Source organism: Scatophagus argus, chromosome 18 (assembly GCF_020382885.2).
Source record: "Scatophagus argus isolate fScaArg1 chromosome 18, fScaArg1.pri, whole genome shotgun sequence".
Classification (NCBI taxonomy): Eukaryota; Metazoa; Chordata; class Actinopteri; family Scatophagidae; genus Scatophagus; species Scatophagus argus.
Window position 1 is genome coordinate 10,066,755 of NC_058510.1, and position 21,149 is coordinate 10,087,903.

The window sequence follows — 21,149 nt, forward strand, 5'->3', positions numbered from 1 at the left end:
TGGTCACACCAGCTGTAGTTAGTTTATATACCATATTTGGATGAGATAGTGGACCTGGGCAGGATATGTATTGCTGGACCTCCACCCTGATTGGATATGACTGAGAACTTGAGGCCGTGCTGTGGTTAACAACTCTAAATGGGACCATTATTTACAAAATGAACCTCATGCTATACTGCACAAGACTTGAAACTTGTGACTGAGACCCTAAACTCATTAGGAAACTGAGGTAATGCATTAAGTGTGAAGTAGGATCAATTTCTCATAAACTCACATACAGTTGGACATCTTTTATAAATCAGGCATTTCTGGCTTCAGATCGGAAGCCAGAAATGCTCCATCCATATTTTATACAGTCAATGCCCTAATGAAAGACACCATGGGATTGGATTATGTTATGTTTGTTTGCTTGTTTGTTTTTTAACTGAACACCCATTCCGTGGTTTCGTCTTCTGTTGATAAGTAGGGTTTTTTTCAGAAGTAACAGTGCCCCCAAATCACAGTTGCATTCATCTGGAGACATTTTCAAAGAATACATGAAACTAGCACCACAAAAATGAAACTGTCTTGCGCTTAAGCAAACACAATGTAAGTCCTTCAAAGACGACTGCCATTTGATAATAAATAAAACATTACATTAGTACACACATACAAACACACACACCCGCGCACACACACACACACAGATTTCCCTGGACATAAAACATAAATGTTACATAACAGAAAAAGAATGCATTATAAAACTCTGAGGCAAAAACTCTCCAGAGTGAGCCAGAGATTTGTCTGATATAATGTATCAGGAGACAGATTACCTCAGGGACTGTAGCCCTACCAGGCCAGCCATGATAAATAATGCAACAAAAATACATCATCATGATGTTTCTCTTTATCCAACATGTGTAGCTGTCAACTTTGATCAATAAGAACACACTAAAGGCGATGGTATATAAACACCGTCCTTTTTATGCTTATGCATGCTGTTGAACTCTGAAACATTACAAATAATACATTTAGATGCAAAATATTTTCAGCCCTTAAGGCCCACAAAGTCTGAAAGGTTGACCTGTTGTGCTATATGAACAGGAATGGTATTAAGATATTGAGAAGGAGAGGCGCTGAGAGGTTGGTATTGCACAATCATATTCCCTAATGTTCTCCAACAAAAATGATTCCAGCAAGGTTTTTAAAATGGCAATCTATCGAATATACCTAATATTGACTGTCCACTCTCAGCACCACTGTATCTACCTGTGCCACACAGCACCTAACAAGATAGAAATTTGAAATTCAAATTTCTTTTCTCTCATCTCTCATCACACCAGAGTAGTGATCTAAGGATCCACCCATCAATTTTGACTGTCAGATCAAAAAGGTCTTCATTTGCATCGGCTCATGTGAATTTTCACCTCACATGTGAAGTTCTCATTGGAGGTGAATGTGATGATATGTTGAATAATTAAAACAATTTGGTGTTACTGAAAAGCATCCTTATGCTTCATGTCCTACCTGAAATTCCAGTGAAAGTTGTCATGTCAAAACATCATTTTTTCACATTTACAATTTTGCTGTCTAAATGACTGGACTCCAATGGCTGCAAATTTTGTAAGCAACTTGAAAGCAACTATACTGCACCCACCAAAGTACAAACCGCTTTCTGTCAGGACACTTTAAGCCACCAACTCCTGCCACACATTAATAGTAGCAAATGGACACATGAATTATCATTTTCTTTTATAGATTGTCTAGATCTTGGTTTAAGATGGACACTAACTATGGATAGAAACCTTGCTAATTAGAAGTATAGTCAATGTACGGTGAAAAAAATTGGTTGTTAATGTATTAATGGTGACAGGATTATATGTGCTCTCACTCTACAAATCTGTTTGCATGGTTTGTAAACTGTGCCTAAGGTTTAGCAATCTGTATACTGAGAGAATGGATTGCTGAACAAAGGAAAGAGATTGCTAAACTGTGAAAACATTTAATGTTGTTAATGTTTTAAGAATTTTTGACCCAACATGGGCTTCTCAAATCGCCACAGCCTGCTTTCTCTATATGAAATGTCCACTCACCATACACTCCCATTGTCTGAAACAAGCGAGTGTGATTAGAATCAGTGAACTCAGCACAGCTCGCTGAATTATAATCCTGTCACCATTAATAAAGACCAGAGAGAAAGATGAAAACAACGATTCGACTGTACTCCTTATGTGGTGCAGCCCCTGAGATCCATGGTGCCCACGGCTCTGAGGACTTTCTCTGAGGTGTCTTTTTGATGTAAAAGTCAAGGAGTGCTCTCTGTATTCCACAGGCAGCCTGGCCCCCGCCTGACCAGGTGGTAATAGCCTATGATCAGAGATATATTACTCACTACTTAGAAATGGGCTCTGGGAGCATAGTCATTTGCCATTTTAAATTGATCTGTACTTTTGGTTTCTGGTCCGATGAGACAACATTTCTCAGTTTCAATTTCCATTGGCGATATATTACTATCAATACATTATTAGAGCTGTTTCATGGTAGACTCTGATTTGCATAAGTATATGCATTTCACTGCAGCACGTGGATGGGCAGAGGTTTTAAATGCAGAATACAGAATTGTGGAATGTGTCAGAGAGGACTGTGGGCTAGTGTTGAACTTCCTCTGGGCAAGCTCTCTCCCAGTTGTGTCCCTTCCTGCCCAAACATTTTAGCATCATCCACCACAGGCTGGGACAGGGAGCCACAGAGGGGGATTTGGAATACATTTGGCTGAGGTAACAAATTAGATTAGTCTATTTATCTACAAGCCACCCTCTTCCCCTGCTTTACCTGCTCTCTTTCCCAGCAGGAGGCCACAGTTGTGTCACTCCTGTCTCCTCTCCTGTTTCCTCTCCGACAGAACTGTCCATGCTGATCAGCCTCACTGCTGTTCAAGACAGAGAGGATGTAAGGAATCAGAGAGGGAGAGTTTACCATCTTGCGGCCAGATCATGAATATATTCAACGAGCAACGAAAAGACTGTGACCCAGCTGTTATAGGAACATTTCATATTATCATCTTCCACATGTGAGGCAATAATTGTGTGAATGAATGCAATGCATATTATATTTTCATTTCCCTTCTCCCTTTGTACGCTGGCAGCTGTGAGCTTTTATTTGACTGAGCTAAAAACTGCTGTAATAATCCAACATTTTGCTGCATAAAGGTAATGTTCTCATTCCAGGCTGAGCTCTGTCAATATCTTCTCGTGACTATTGTTATAATGTACAATAACTGAGTAGCAGATGTGTACTACAAACCCCCCCACACCCAAAAAAAAAACAATAAAACATTTTCATTTCACACAGTGGAACTGTATCCTGGAAAAGTCTTGAAGCTGTAGAAACTGCGATAATGTTTAGTTATGCAGTCACCATTATGTTATAGTAAGATCACCTAACAGGATATTATTGTGAAGAGTGTATTCAGCACGGGCAAATCAATTTCATTTAATTCACGCCCCACTATAGAGTTAGTGTGGTAATTCAAGCTACACAAAAACATTACAGAACAAAATGTGCACCTCACAAGATGATTACAGTAAAGTGTGTAGAATGCTGTAAACAAGTTGAGATGACACTTTAAGTAACAAACAAAACCTGGAGCTGTGTCAAACGTCTTTTTGTTTTTAGCACAGTCCATTGCAACACGGCCTGGACTGTATTTTCCCCCTCATTTCATACTCCCCTCACAGCTGTCTCCATTGCACTTAAAAGGTCCTGTGCCCATGCATCAACAAAACGGCTCGATTCGAATAAACAAGTGACTTCAAAGCCACAAAGGTGTCACGGTAAATCCAACTTAATTAATTTCGTTATCTGTTAATTGCATTGTGTGTCATTACAGATGGTTAGAGTGAATTATGGCTTGCTCCTCCATTCAACCGCTAACATTCTAGGTGGCATTTTATTCATGCAAAGTGCGAGATTAATTTTTAAGTCTTTGAGATGGAAGAGGAGCTCAGCACTTCTCCAGCATGTGTGTGCTCTGCATGATTCACATGGACTCTTATGGAAAATATATTGTTTATTATACACACTACTGACTGGAGCACAGTTTTAAAGAAGAGACAAATACATTTACTCACAGCCATAATGATTAACTGTACAGTATTAATTGTTACTGTTTATTCAGTGTAATAAATTAATGCAGAATAAACATCCTTCAGTGCTCTAATAAAACTGTCTGCCACCTGAATGCACTGGGCCAGGCTATTGAGAGTGAGAAGAGTTGAGCAGGTAAGCCACAGCCACCTGATGGATGGAGATGCTCCCGATCAGCTGAGGAATGAGGATGTAAACTGCCCACACTGAGTGCCGGTCATGAGTCTTCCCAACACTAATATGGAATGATGTCAATAATAGTTGCTATTTGTAACTTTAAGTAGCCTCAAGACATGGAAAGATTAGGACACAATGGACCACAGGACACAGGAAAGACCCCCCCAACTTATCTTACATAAGAACAAGACTGTGATGCAGATTGAAAGAGACACAGAGCTACTGCAAATGATTTGATAAATTCTCATTTTTTGTCATTGGTCATTTTGAGTCTTTCTGTAGTGATTTTGTGTCTCTTTGTGGTCATTTTACATCTTTTTACAGTCCATTCCTTGTCCTGTTTTGTATCTTGTTTTGTACCTCTTGTGGCCATCTTGGGTGTCTTTTAGGAATGTGTGTATTTTTGTGTGTTTGTTTTGTCATTTTGTATCATTTCCAACTGCAACTTGCTGTTTAGATTTTGATATGTGTTTATGAATGCTGTTATGCTACTGATGCTTGGAGTACCTAAATAGGATGAGAGTTTTCAGCAATCATTTCTCACTTAATATGTACATCAAATAAAAATGTGTTTACAAATCGTATATTAGCCTTTATGTTAATCGTGTCAAAAACAATAAACACAATCTCAGCATTGACTGTTAAAATCATGATTGTGATTTTTGCACTATAAAGCAACCCTACTTTACAGTCATTTTTCATCTGGTTGTTTTGCATCTTTATTTAGTTGTTTTTCATTTATTTGTTATTGTTTCATTGACATTCTAACAGTGAAAGTTAACATTTACTGTTAGGCACTGAACTCTGGGCTTCTGAACCTTCTGATTCAAAGGGGGAGGTGGGAGGGTTGCGCTCTACTGGACCTTGTCATGATATCTGACGGCACACACTGTCCATGCCACTTAACCTGAGGATACCACCAACACAGCATGAGCGGTAGACTCAAGAGATAAGGTCTTATCTCATTTTATACAACTAGACAACTTGTACAAAACCTTATCGGTGCTACAGTACGTGTATCACAACAGGTTGAGGTACAGTTTCAGAGTGTATCTTAAGTCTAAATGAAATATGGCAACAATTATCTAGTCCGCTGATATTACAATTGGCAGTGAGATACTTAATGGGGCCAGCATGGCAGAATGATGTTGTAGTTGTAAAGTCTTTGTGTGACATACAATGACTGTCACCGCTTCTGTTGACCTAATTCAATTTTCTTTTCAATTACCTGTAGTATATTACCATCACAGCCATTGGTATTGTGGTATAAATCATCCAGCAGGACCCCGTGGCTACGGCAGACAGGCACCCCACTGGGTGATGTAGAGCTGTGTCCTGCCCGGCCCCTGTCTCGCTTAAATATATTTTAGATTAAAGAAAAGAACACAAAACACTCACGACCCACATTTCAGCAGTCAGACTACGCCGCTGGGCCCTTCATATGAACCTAATGTATAATTACAGTGACTCAAGGTTAGACACAGACGAAGCTGATAGCTCAGAACAAAGCTCAGTGAGTTCTGGGATCTGAGGATTATTATTTGGGGATGTGTAATTAAAAAGGCCTGGGAATAATGTACTCCCTATCTTGTATCTTGGTTCAATCTTCATATTTTTCTTTATGCTAAGAGCAAGTGGCAGGTTCAGTGAGGTGAATGTTGGTCAACAAGTGGGGTGCCCATTGACTGGGTGGTGTTACTCATGTCACCTCAGTGTCCTACTGAGGTGAGAGTATTGATTTATTCATGAAGGAAGAATAAAGGGTAACCGGGTTTGAAAACACCCTTTAATCAATACGGACGGTTTATCCAGTGTGCTTAATGTGTGCGAGGAATTAGCCATGCTGGCATATGATGTGGGTACAGACCAAAACTAATACAGTGAGTTGATGCTAAATGAAATGTCATGCAGAAGTACAAGCTCTTGAAAGGTCATGTGCATCCGTGGTGAAGGTGTTTTCAGGTTTTATTGGCAGGCCAAGTCAAGGTTAACAAGCTCAGCTGCTGTGTCTTTTGAGCTATGGAGCCAGTATCTCAGCCACATGCCAAGTCTCATTTTACAACTTCATTTAAACATTAATACGCAGGGTGGCAATGTCGGTCTGTTAGCCCACACTAAACTATCTCAACATGTATTAGGTAGATTGTCATGAAAATGTGTACACACATTCATGGCGACCAAATGACTTGTCCCTTCACTTTTTCACAAGTGCCACCATGACATTCACTTTTGTAGTTTAAGTGAAATCTCTCATCACCAACTGCATGGACTGGATTTGAATTTTAGATTCATTAAATGATCCCTTAACTGTCTGATAATTTACTGTTTTTGACAAAAGACCTGCGAAAAATTAATGTTGTTCCCATCACCCTCAGTTTTGTGTTTATTGCTAATTAGGAAACATGATGATGTTGACATAGTAACCAAACTGGTGATAAACACTATATCTGCAAAATATCAGTTAGCATTGTCATTGTCATGAGCACGTTAGCATTTAGCTAAATACACCCCTTGGCCTCATAACACATTTACATTATTCAAACAGAAATTAGGAGGATTTTAATTAGAAAAAAACAAAAAAAAACTTTACACAATTTTGACTTGTAATTGTAAATATCAGGAGTCCTTGACAGTGAAGATATCCCCAGTGAAGTGATGTGAACTAGTGTCAACAAAAAGCCAACTGCATCAAAATAAAATCTGATATTAAAATGAATACAAATCATGTCCTTTAAAAGCAGTCTGTCTGTCTGTATAGTTTCATTTGTGAATTCCAAGTATGAAACTCTAGCTGATTTGGCCTATTTAAATTATATGACTGTATGGCTTGCACTTGGTGTAACATGGGTGAACTCAAGTCAGAATAATTGGATGTTTTCCTTTTCTGCCTGTTCTGCCAAAACTGCAGAGCCTTACAGAGCCTTGGGGTAAATGAAGACTTTGATCTTTAGACACATATAAAGTCACAGTTGTTAATTTGATAAGAATATAAAGTTCTGTTGACCCTTACCCCTTACATATTATAGCCAAATGTGTACAAAGTAAAAAAAAATGATGATGTACAGCACAGTAAATGCATATATATATGTGTGTGTGTGTGTGTGTAACCTTCAGATTGAGATTGCATGTGTGTGTGTGATACATAGAGGGGGGAAAGCAGGAAAAAAGATAGAGATTTACTTTTAGGCAGTACTAAGCGGCTTTGTAAAGGCTAGTTAATTAAATGAGATGCCTGAGTTGACTCGCCTAAATGCATGGTTGTAATGAGGTTGATAACTGTGTTCTTTTTAATTATGTTCTATTGTCTCTGACAACCTGTAAATAGAGCTATAGCCGATGGAAAAACATTGCAAATTTGCTCATGATGTCCCAAGACCCTTTGCTGAGAGATTTTTGTACCAATGGATGGTGGTACAGACTATGTCATACCTTGATAATGAGCTGAGCTAGAGGCTCACGAAAAGCTAATAACTGACTGATATATGAGAACGACATTTGTGTTACTAAGATTACTGTACATGCTGTAACATTCATTTTGCTTTTGTATAATTCTGTGCTCTCTTTTTTAATATAACCACTCACTTTTGCCATATGTCAAACCCTATTTTTCTCCAATCTGCGGTGAATTGGTGTGGCAGTATTTCACTCATTATTTTCTATGGCTTTTCTAATGTTAGCCAGAGTGACTTTAACATATGTTGATGTCTTTGTGTTCAACGGACTGTAAGCTTGTTGGAAATAATTACTGGCCAGCATTTAACATGTGCAGTTTTATTCATTCCCTGAATTAGCTCTGCTTGCAACTACCTAAATTGACAAGTGTGTCTAATGGAAAATGATTGTTTTTCTCATCACTGGTCAAACAAGGTGATGTAATTGTCATTCCTCCAAGCAAAACTATATTTTTTCCTCTCAAGTCCTGTCCCTGTCCAATTTTAGGCCCTTGAGTGCTGTGTGAGCATGACAGATGTTTTCATATCTTGACTGAGGATGATAGTAAATCTGCAGAGTTTGGTGTTAATTCTGTGGGTTTGTCACTACGTTGCCATAGTTTATCATTTGATAAAAGCAGCTTCAAGTATACTGTCAGTGAGATTTAAATACAGTGCTAGAAAGAATTCATTTGCAACAAAATTTGCTTTCAGGGTGTAAAGCAATGGCATCTGAAAACATGTGGAAAACTTTGTTGCATGTCTAGACATAAAAAGTAAATATTGCTCACGTGCAAAAGATTTGAGATTATGAAGCTTTTGAGTATTACTTTTAACTGCATGGTTGTCTCTCTTTATAGCATTTCAGCCCATATTGATTTGCATGATAAAGTGGCAGGGGAGCAGGGAGAGGAATTACGTTTGGTTGGGAGGAAGACAGACCTGAGGGAGGCCTGAGGAGACAATGAGCAGCAGTTTATTTGCATTAAGTAAATTGGAGTTTTAGTCATATAAACATTTCTCAGGGGCAAAGCTGCTCCAGAGGCAGATGTAATCTTATTAGTTTAGTTAAACCTGGCAGAGCTAAATGACCAAAGTTTGTCTCTGCCCCAGTTAGGCCAAGTTTCTAAAGATTTCTTTTTAAAGCAATGTACCATTTTCAGGAAGCAAGGAAGTATTTTTTACCTACACAATAACTTGAGTACATTAAAAGATGCATATGCTGTTGCTGAGTATATAGCATATAGCAAGTATAAAAGTTTTTAAATAAAAATCGTTATAGGACACAGTTCAAACTTTATCTGGACGAAGCTTTTTATTTAACACTGATGCATTCAGAGGTTTCATACAAATTATTTAACAAAACGAACTGCCAAATAATGCTTAATTTCCTCAAAGTAAATTATCATACAGACATGCTGATAGCCATTAGGAATGTCCAACACAAAATACCTGTAATACATTGGAAATGACAGCACTTTATATGTTTTTCAAAAGCTATTCAATCCAAGTGCTCAAGGCCCTGATTTTAAAAATAAAATATTAGGGTTAGAATCTTGATCCTCCTGATGTGAACGAAAGACTGAGGCTTTGACTTTAGGTTAGCTAGAGAGAAGTCGCATCCCAGTGTTGGATTTGTTGGAACTAAAGAAAGCACTCATGGTTGTACGACAGCAGAGGTTCTTCCCTCAGCGCTGATTTCTGACAAAGTATAGACTCAGGCCTGCAGAGAGCACTTTAACTGGACAACAGACAAGTTTAATTGTAAGTTGCAAGGAATTATTGTCAACCTGCTGCCGACAATGGCTGCAAGTTTTACTGGTGAAAGCGACAATCACCACCAGCTATAAATGAATGAACTGTACAATGTTCTTTGCTAATTACATATAATGTTGTACTTAGAAAATCTGTGCACCAGCCTCTTTGTCTGAACTCAGAGTTACCGAAGGTGCACTCAAGCAATTTTTCACTCACAGGAAGGAATACTAAACTGTAGAGCCCAGTTGTGATAAAGAAGAGCAGGCTGAATTGGACAAAAAATAGTACAGCACGACAAAGAAAGGATTGATTGGCTTTGTTTTAACTGATACTAACCCATTAAAATATGCCAAATTGGACATCTTAAAAATCCAGTCCATCTTTTATTTATTTGTTCTTTATTTTGTTGGCAGTTGTTGAAAGTAGTTAAAGTTAGGGATATTTTAAACGAACTGCAATCAGCTTTTTTTTTAAATGCCCACAATATGTATTTGTTTAGTTTGTGTAAAGCCTCCCATGTTAAATTATGGTTAAAGCACCCAGGAGTGTTCTCAGTATTTGTTACAGCCCTGGTTTTGGTGTGCCCTTAATGTTAGAACACTGATACTCTTCTCGTCACATTGCAGACTGAAACCATTTAGGGAATGCTTTCTGTAAGGACAGTTTATATTGAAGCAAATGGACAAGGCCTCTAATGTATTACAGACAAAGGAGCAGTAGCTGTTAATATCCTAATGCTGAACAATTGTAGGGATAATAAAAGCAGACTGTAAAGTCTCAACAAAACCTTAAAGAAGAGTGTGATGTGATTAAAACTGAATTTAGGCCTGATTGTCCATGTTTTATGTTTGTGTTATGCTAACAAAAAAGGCTTTTGTTTATTGTACCCCAAAGAAACTTAGGAAAAGTAAGAAACAGCAACCATAAATATTTAATAGAATTGGCTTGGTCTTCAGTGAATTGTGTTTACCCTTCTGGTTGTTTTTTTTTTTTTTTTTTTAATTATTTTTATTATTATTATTTTTTTAGCCATGTGGTTTTTTGGGGGTATTGTCTAAAGCTGAAATTTCAGAGTGGGAGGGTTGAAAGGCTGCCAGTTTGAGAGTTTTTTTAATATCGATCTCCAGCCAGCCTGCATGTCATTGACTGACGATTAATGAGTGCACCTTGTAGGTGGTTTATTGTCAGTTGTCCAATGAGAGAGCCCATTCCTCCTGCAGAGTTAATAACTGGCCTATTTTAAGTGTCCCCCATCTTCAGTGGTGAAGATGGGGGACACTTTCAGCACATGTTTTTTGGCCCTATAGTCCTTAATTAATTGAAGATTAAGTTGCATGTGAGTCTCTGGGATACAGTGATAGTATAGGGGTCCATGTGACAGGAAATGTAATAAAGTGCATAACAGCATCACCAAACCACACAAAACAATAAATAAAGAAAAAGTAAAAAGCAACCACCAGATGTCTTTCAGATGTTACATTAACATCAACTGAATATAATATATCAATAATATATCATTTGAGAAGGGATGCCAAGGATGCAGTTGCCTTGTCAACCTGCCATCCCTCTCCATTCATCCCCGAGGTCACTAAAAGCAGGTCCAAACCCAGACACCGTTCTATCCAGACCCAGACCTATAACCGATACATTATTGAAAATCATTAAAATTTGATCTTTTCTATTTTCAGCGCAGCATTTGTAGCCTTTATATCACTAGACGGACGGGAAACTCACAGACCAATTTCATGTGTTGTAAATCATCTCACATGATGCTTCTCAGCCAATCAAATACATGCATCAGGCGAATAGAGTCAGCGAGTGAGACAGATGGAGGAAGAGATAAGACAAGAGACAGTCATCAGTGGGAGACAGAAAAAAGTCATTTTGGCATGTCCTAAAACAGAATCCTGCTATTTTATCAGAGTGTTTTTTTTCTTAAAACTTTAAAAATCATCTCAGCGAATGTTTTACGCAGATGTAAATGCCTTCAACACATTTCTTCTCACCTCAAAGACAATGCGTTTTGGTGAGTAACACTGAATCTAATTTTAATTTTGGTTTCTTTACAAGAAAACTCTACAGGACACATTTAAGGTTTATGTTATTGTTCTTGTAATTGACACAGCTTTGTAGTAGTAAAAATTTAGGCTGAGCAAGAGTTCATGCTTGTTGAGTTTTGTCCTCAGTGGGATGGTGTCAACCTTAATTGGATTTTTAAATGTAAATCTGATATAAAGAAATTTAGTTTTGCCATAAATTCCTTATGAATCTATTCACACTTACCTCGCGTGGTTACTGAACAAGCAAAAAAACTCACTAAATAAAACAAAACCACACCATGCACAACAAAGGATCAGGATGGGTCAGGCACTGTTATTGGCCGAATGAGTGAAAGTCTGTTGTAAGTTGATTCTTGAAACCCTCAATGGCAGAAGGAAGTGGCCTTTTCAAAGGTTTGCTGCAGGCCTGCTGTATTGGGTTGCATTTGTTTATTCAAGATCTATACAGTAAACTAACCAGCTAAAATACTGAGACGCTACATAGACAATTTGGTTTACTTGTATAGTCAGACTGATCAGACTTGGCTTAGGATTTGCAGTTTGCAAGTATTGTGGGTATATAAGATAATGGAACAACAGACCATTGTTACTGTTAGCTGTGTTCTTGAAAAGGCTGAGGGATTGTGGTTTATCACAGCTGAGCTGCAATTACCAATAAAACCTTCACTGGTTAAATTCTCCCTGTCAATGTGCTGTTCCTCTTTGTGAACTTTCCCAAAGAACTTCAACAATTATGTAAATTTTCTTAATTATTTTGATCTCTTTAATTAGTTTTTTTTTCCAGATGATTTCCATTATGTGTCCTTTTATGTTGCATGTTTCTCTAACACACAGTTTTTAATATTTCAGAAGTTGTATCGGTTTGTGTCCATCTCCTTGGTGAGCAGGTGCTCACGTTGTGGTAGGTGAAACAGACTTGACAAAGAATACAGTGAGTACAGGCTTAGCTCTGGGTAGTTTACAGAAGGATCACCAACTGGTCTGAATCTACTGTACAGTATGTCCCATCATTTCTGTTTGCCACTGGGACATGTAGGACAGCAGAGCACCCAAGCTACACTCACTGTGACCACCACAGCCTGTATACATCAGCAATGACTGTTACTGTATGTGTTCAGGCCTTCTGTGTGTATGTATGGGGTATTAAATGTGTTAGTAAGAAAGTGCCACCTCTGCAGTTCCACTATATTAGTTTGTCCCCACCAGGGCAGGGCGACAAAGACGGCATAGCCACGTATCTGCTGACAGATCAGTCTCTCAGCAGTGGGAGAAACCCTTATGTCAACTCAGTGAGACTGCACGGCTCATCCTCCCCTCTGAACAAATAAGATCAGAGTCAAAATGAAAAGCATTATTACTGCTGACATCTTTATCTCCGGTCTACCTTATTTAATAACCAATTTCTTTCGAGGCTTCCTGGAGGAGTTTATCCTTTGGGCAAGCCTCTCTCTTTGCTGCTGAGAACCCGCTGTTTAGTTATGTACACTCTGTTGCAAGAGGGAAGCGGCAGTTTCATAGCGGTTAGCCTTATAGTGCACATTGCTTGTCGCCCTGTCTAGTATTGCTGTATGTTTATTCCCATGAAGCTTAGGGAAAAGGAAAGACAGTTTCTTGAAAGATGTTTGCATAATGTGGAATATAATTTGTCTTTGAAAGCAGAGAAATGTTGTCATATGATTAATCATTTATTAAAATTTCCTCTCATTTTACCTACAGTATATATTCATGCATAAGACTTATATAATTTGGCCAAGAATAGTCTTTTTTCAGTGACAAGCAAACAAGACTAAGAGTCTACAGCCATGCAAGAAGCTCTGTGAGGCTACACTTTCAGGTACAGTGGTAGGATTCTTTGAGCCAAATGTTCAATAATGACAACATGCTAACAATGCTTGTTCACAGTGACAATGCTAACATTACAGCAAGCATAATGTTCACTAACTCATTTCAGTGTTATCATGTTAACAGTTGGTAATTTATCAGTTGGACGGCTGCTTTACTCCAAACAATTTCACTGCATGAACCAGGACTGTGTATGCGTGACCTTTGGGATGTGTAGAAGAACACACAACTTTAATTAACATTTCACCCTGACCAAGCCCGTCGGCATGTTGAGAGATTTAAATAATCAATGAAGTTGAGCTGATGTGTCTCATGTGGAAATGGGAACAGTGTCTCACCTAATGGGGAGACACTTTAATTGTTTCTGCTGCTGGGAGATCACTGCACGTAATGGAATTAATATTGTATAGATTATATATATATATTATTATAGATTTCATTAATTAGAAAGATCAGAATCGTAATTTGCCTGGCCTGCCCAAGCTGTGGATTAAATAAACAGAAGAGAATTCTGACCTGATGACAGTGCCTGATAAAAAGTCATATTCATCCTGCAGGGATGTGCAAGTTTGCAACAAATATCACAGCAATCCATCCAAAAAAAACCCCCCACAAATGTCAACCTCATCGTCACTCAGTGGATCTCCAAAATCACTGCGCCTGACCGTGACCATGAAAAGGTACAAAATTTCATTGCAGTCCATCAAATATCTGTTGAGATATTTCAGTCTGAACCATAATGCTGGTCCCGCCTGACTGAGCTTCCTTAGAGTCAATGCCGCTGGTGTTTCTAAAAAGCATCAGTTATTTTATTGTATTTGATTCCTTTTTTTTTTATTAGTGTTTTGATATGATGAGTCAGTGTGTTGACATCTTGATGAGAGCGCTCAGCTGTTAACGATCAACCTTGACCTTTAAACCATCCAGGCGCTGCATACAGCACAGTGAAGCTCCACATTCTGAGCAGTGTGTCTCTTAGCTCTGGTACTGTCTACCATGGCACTCCTGTATTGAAAACCAATCTAGAACCCACTGATGAATGAAGTTTTAGTTTTAGAGTACAACATGTGTAGTGTGTGGAGTTTGTGATTGAGCGAGGATTTACAATTAATGGTACAGCAAAAGGGATCAATTGCAATTAGGTGTCTGTAACACACTGTGGCTGATAAGCATCCCCGCCATCGATCAACATGCCAACACTGTGGTCTTGTGAACCTGAGGCATCTCTGTGTCTTCTTGCAGCAAACATAATTGACCCCACAGGGTCAATGAACAAAGCTCAGGATTTGCCGTGGCTCTGAGATGATCCCTCATGTGAGAGGAAAATAGCAGGCTTTGCAGTCATACTTATTTTTATGCAAATGTTCAATAATCTACAAACACACTGATACAGTTGGGGCAATATGGTGGCATCATGTTGTATGCTAATGCTAGACAAGAATACGGTGGGATGTTTTGAATTCTTCTGTATTATCAGCACTGCTCAGCAATTCAAAGATTAGCACATGGTGTAGATTCTCAAAACAGAGCTGGAAATGTCAAGTCTGGTCTTGTGACACCTTGGACTTGTGTTTTTCACGTCTTTTGTCCACAATTAAATATTGAACAATATAACTTTTTTCCCCATGCGAAAACATGATCAGAAATTATGTTGTTAAATTATGTTCATAAATTACGTTTGGTTTATTTTTTTCTGCAACACTACAAACAATTTAAGGGATTTCAGCTGTCTAAACCCGTGTATGTACTGAGCCTAATACCAGTGCTTTAATCTGTCTGTTACTGTGCCTTGATTAGTTGCATGTTGTGAAGCACTGCTGTGAGTGGATTTGCAAATAGAGAGTATTCAGATGTTACGAGTAACAGTAGCAGGACTTTTAGAAGTACAAGCATTAGCATCAAAATATACTTCAAGGGCCACAAATGCTAGTCGTTAAAACTACAGCAATAAGTCATATTCTATAAGATCATGTTTGTACTGTGAGGACCATGTATCTCTACAAAGTCAGAAAAACAGCTGTGTTTTCAGCTTTGTCAGCTTTCCACCTAATCAAATGGGGTTTTTAAATAGTTTATTTAGATTAAGGAGTCAAAGAATTTTCTCAACTCAACATTCAAAATCACCATAACTGAAGATACTTGGTTTTCACTGGACAGGAAAGGTACAAAACATTGCATTACTGAAATTAATACAGTCAGACAAATGTTGTGAAGTAAAAAAGTACAATATTTTCCCTTGAGATATAGTAAAACTATGAAGTAGTATATGGTAGTAGTATAAAATAATAAAATGGAAATACTCAAGTAGTACAGGTACCTCAAATTTCTACTACATATACTAACTTACACACCAGCAAGGTACTGTTGTCATGGCTACACTATCAGTAGCACACATTATATGTCAAAGTAGCCTTTATTTAAATATAATCATATTTTTTATAATTTAATTAAGAAGATGGTTTCAAAATTAATTTGATTCAAAAGGTTGGCTATAATTTCAATTCATACAGTTTTTCCATGGAGCCAATCAGAGCAGCAGAGAGGCAGAGACAGAACTGTGCCTGGAGGCCTGTTGACCTCGTCATAAGGTAGTTGTACTTAGAGAAAGGGAGAAAGAGAGAGAGAGAGAGAGAGAGAGAGAGAGAGATGGATGCTGGATAGATTAGGAGGGAGAAAAGGGAACACTCAAGAGCTGACCAAAAGGGAGCAGAGGCTAAAGTGAGAGAGAGAGAAGAGAGAGAGAGGGAAGTGTAGGCTGAAGCCACAGGAGCCAAATGTTACTTTATGTCAACAAGTATCCATTTTACATAATATAAAGCAGGAAATCTCTATCTGCCTGCTTGTGTTTATGCATGCATGTGTGCCTTTTGTGTATTGCTGAGGGCCCAAGGAAGTAGTGTCGAGTGTATATTGTATCTTGAATGAGCTAATTATTTATTGAATTATTAAACGTTTGAGGGGTAGGATAGCACAGCTTTCCTAGACTTTACAGGAGGAAACTCACGGACAAATTGCATGTGTCATACATCATCTTACGTGATGCTGCACAGCCAATGAAATTCATGCAAAGCAAATATGGCTGCCATAGGCTGCACATAAGAAGACACACCATGGATTAGGTATGTATTATTAGGAATTATAAGGTAGGTTTAGGTAGGATTAGGTAGGCATTATAAGACCAGTTCAGTTATTTTTACAGTGGGTGGAGTTGTCTCCAGTGCCTTTCTCCACCTTTCAGCACAGGGACTGGTCAATAATAAAAAATTGCAGAGCTCACAAAAGCCTCAAAACTTGGACTGAACATCACAATCTAACGTTCATGCATTTTGCTTCTTTCATTTTTCTGTAGTGGCATTTATGACTTATTCTACTTAAATGTCAAATACAGCTCTTATGGTGACTCAGGCACGTCCGAAATGTGACGGCTTAATGTCTGAATCTTACAATAATGTCATTCACGTGTCACTGAATGTATCCAGAATTTCACAGAAACATCAGTACTGATGAGTTTGTTGTTGACAGCTCAGATTTTTTTTTTTGTTAAATTTATTATGCAGCATCACACTGCAGCTGAAACAAAAAATGTTGTTTGCTTATGTGCATGTGGCACAGCTGTTCTGGCTTTAGACAGGATGTGAGGATAGTTAATGTTCTGTGTTACACGCAGATTCCAGGTTCATACTGTGGATTTGCTTGTAATAAAGCTGCCCTTATGGATGAATCATGAGCTCCATCAGAGCTATCAGGACATTTTTATTTTAAGCACCTAACTGTTAACTGCTTCATGTGTGTAACGTTTTATTTGGAAAAACGCTACATTAATATGCACATGGCCCGCTAAAGCTGCTATGTGCACTTGATGTGTGTATTTATTAAATTTTGTTGGTTTTGGGAGATTTGGCTAAAGAAACAGTTTTTTTAGCAACCTGTTTGCTTGTTGCATCAGCTCCAAAACTACCTACATTTGATGTAAAGCTAAGAAAATGTATGCCTTTTATGGCAGAGGGAGGGTAATGCATTTTCCTCCAGTTGCACAGGGAGGCTCAAGGAAAATATTTGTAGCTCCGGGGTTGGTCAAGATAAAATAAATAAGTAAAAAAAAAAAAAAAAAGAAACAAAGTCAACAACCAGGCCACCCCTTTCCTCTGATAAATAACAAACAGTCCTTTAGTAGAAGTCATTTAGAATCATTTTTCTGCTGTTATAGTAACGTGATGTGTCACCATAACTTTGTTATTCGGCCAGTTTGTATTTTATGTTTACTCTGACAGCCATGTATGCACAAATAACTAAGGTTACAGACTGTTCTGACAGTTTGTGAATTAATTAAAATATTCCCCTTACGCCACACTGATGCAAAAATACATTTGCTAGTGATTAACATAACTGCATCCCACTCCAGTGAAGAAATAAGTACAAGTCGTAATCATTTTAAGCTTTGCGTCAAGTCCTAACCAAACCTGGACTGTAACTGAAATAAGTCACAAGATGACCATTCGCGTCTTGGAAGGCACATACTAACTTATCCTACCCCTACTGAGTATGATGCCATAATGAGTATATGGTGTGTCTCAACTACATAGCATGTAGTCGTATGTAGACCACTGCAGCCAATGCAGGAAACTACTTCAGCAACATTTCAATCTACTGTATTTATTGTGTCTATTTTTCATTATTATGAAGTTTAGATAAACTTTATAAGATAAAATACTTAATCAGAGACAAACCTCCTCCTCCTGACTCTTCTCACCTACAGTCGCCTCCACAGCTCAGCAGCCTTCTCTTCTGCTCCTCAGTAAAGTAAATCAAGGGTAGAAACATTTTGACCTTAATAGTTATTTTTTACCTTAGTTCTTCATTCTTTTAATCAAACATGAAGGGGAGATGAGAAATGTTACATGGAGTGCTAACTACTTTACATGTTTGATGCAATTTTCATTCAAAGATAGAGACTGATAATGTGCTCCATAATAGTCATGGGATACAGTGAAGACGTACTGCTTGAGCATACCTGAATGTTAACAGCGTGCTGGTAATGGCATACTTCATTTAGCAGACAGTATACAGTACATACTGACTCAGTATGCAGTAGGCAGTATGTTAGTACAATCAAAACAGTCATAGTTCTGCTGCAATTTGACAGACAATGCCAGGTTGTAGGACTTGTGAACAAAGTTTAGCTCGGTTGGAAGAAAGTCTGAGCTGAGTCCAAAGTCTAAATATGCTTGTGTGTTTAAGGAATCACTCAAATGTTTAAACTGGAGAAATAATATACACAATTTCTCTATTTGGCCTTGTTGTTATAAATTTGATTACTCTGCTTGTGACTTTGTTGTAGTCCCTATTTAATTATGCCCTGACTCAGCAAGATGTTCTTCAAAATTGATTAGGTTTTGGTGAAATTGGACTGCAGTCATTTCATGGATCATGGATAAAGTCCAATGTAAAGCTCACACTCTATGACCTCTATCCTGTGGACACTGGACAGGTTTGATACATTTATACTGAAGCCGTCCTCACTCAGCCACATGACTGTGAGCTCACTGACCTTGACCTTGACATGCTCTCATGGATTAATATGGGCAACTCTTCCCCTGAGCATTCACACTGCTCATTTATTTGAGATGTTTGTCAGCAGCCAGAGGTAGAGGAACTATTTACATCCTTTACTCAAGTAAAAGAATAATACCACACTGTAGAAATACTCAGCATAAAAAAAATGTTACTTGATTAACACTAGGCATGTCTTGAAAAATGTACTTTAGGTACTAAAAGTACTCAGTGCAAAAAAAAAAAAAAACATATTGAAATAATTTAAATGATTAAAAGGAAAAACAGCAAATACTAACATTTGCAAAGCTGAAACCACAACATATTTCTGCATGAAAATGATGACTATTGAATATTTGTCAATAATTTTCTGTCAATCATTGAATCAATTCATCAGCTAATCAGTTCAAGTACTTGTTCTTAATTATATTCCACCACTGGTTAGCAGTCATGTACCTTAAGATCTCTGTGCACATAAGATATGAGACTGTTCAAGCAAGTATTAAGAGTATAAGCAAGTAACAGACATTGTGGGAGGAAGCCGAAGTACCCTGAGAAAACCCACGCAGGCACAGGAAGAACATGCAAACTCCACACTGAAGGGCCCAGACCGGGATTCGAACCTGGAACCCTCTTGCTATGAGGCAACAGTGCTAACCACTGCACCACCGTGCTGCCCTGGTAACAGACAAAATAAAATAAAAATAAGTTTGTATTGACAAAATAATTAAATAAACGTTTGAACGTGCCCTGAAATTAAGAACAATAACCAAAAACAGATGTAAACTGCCCTTTCAGTAAAAGTTAGCTTTGGAAAATGAAACAAGAAACAACGAAAGAAAAGAACAAAAATAGGGACAATTACGAGTATTTACCTTTTTATCTAATCATATCTTACCTATGCTGTAATACCAAATGTTTGTGTTCAATGATTCAGCATGTATGTAGGCAAGTCTACTGTGTGTGTGTGTGTGTGTGTGTGTGTGTGTTAGAACAACCCAAAAATATGCAGCTAATTATCAATCTGTGCACAAATACATGGGCTAAAGCATTATGCTGGCATTTCATCTTATTCCTCACAATACTTGTATTACTCTAAGTAAACTAAACTAAATCTGCCTTAATTTTCTCTTTGTAATGCAATATGTCATACAGCCAACACATATGATGCATGATTACACAGCTCAAAAAACTGAGGCCAAACCAGCTACCAAAATTCATTGCAATATCCTGTGACAGATTTTTGATCAGAGGTCAAGTGTTGCATCACAGATACACTGATGGCAGGTGATACTGTCATCATACAATATATTAAAATTCATTACAGTCATTGTGTTTGTTCTGATATCTGATCCTGTGCAAATTGAATATTCGCTCATTCTCAAACTGACAAATAAATAGCAGTCAGTCAGAGAACTTCTAATCTAAATCCGTGTTTTCTCCTGGTTACAAAGCTCTTAATACCCCTCTAATGCAATATGCAAATTGTAGCAATGCGCAGCTTAAAACAAGTTTCTCTGGGAAAGAAAACTCCAGCATAGAACATCCAGCAGTATAGAAAGCTTGGGAATACTGAACTGCATTCATTTTTTCCTGGAGCTAAATACAGAGAAGCAAAGCTTACAAAAAAAAATCTGCCAGCCATCAACATACTTAAGTTTTAGAGGAAAATCTCACTCTAAGTGCCTCTGACTGTTTGTCTGAGTTCCAACAGGATTACACAGCTAACACTGGAATCATCATTTTCCTTTCTCAAGTATAAAAAGAAAGAGAATGACTCAGTCAAAGAGGGTTCATACCTCGAGTGCTAGCAGGAACAGCTCTGTGTATGTAAACAGTCTTATTCTGAGTCAGATTCAACAGATTGCTGTGTACACGGTTTACTTGGACGGTTCAGAATCTGTTAACGACACTGTGTCCAGCCAGGTGGTAAACACAGCACAGAGGATTGTGCGAACAAAGTCTGCGTTAGTCATCTAAAGCCTGAACTAAAAAGAGGGAGGAACTACTTCTTCCCCAGAAGTGTAGCCCCCTCAACCCCCACCCTCTCATGCCTGTCGAGGACTGAATAAATATTTATACCTGACATGCATAAATGCCTTTTATGTATATATATATATATATATATATATATATACCTTTTTTCATACTGCTATGGGTCTGAGTTATCAAACATAATTGCGCAGAAATAACATGTCTTATGTTT

General features: G+C 38.0%; 1 long non-coding RNA gene across 1 annotated transcript in view; it reads right to left on the reverse strand.

Annotated features, from left to right (window-relative positions):
- Positions 1-841: 841 nt before the first annotated feature.
- LOC124049750 overlaps positions 842-21,149 on the reverse strand; it is a 66,074-nt gene continuing 45,766 nt past the window's right edge. Inside the window, exons 2-3 of the long non-coding RNA XR_006841456.1 lie at positions 2,812-2,908; positions 842-2,346 (exon numbers count right to left, since the gene is read on the reverse strand). This is a non-coding gene — a long non-coding RNA (uncharacterized LOC124049750). The remainder of the gene's footprint in view (positions 2,347-2,811; positions 2,909-21,149) is intronic.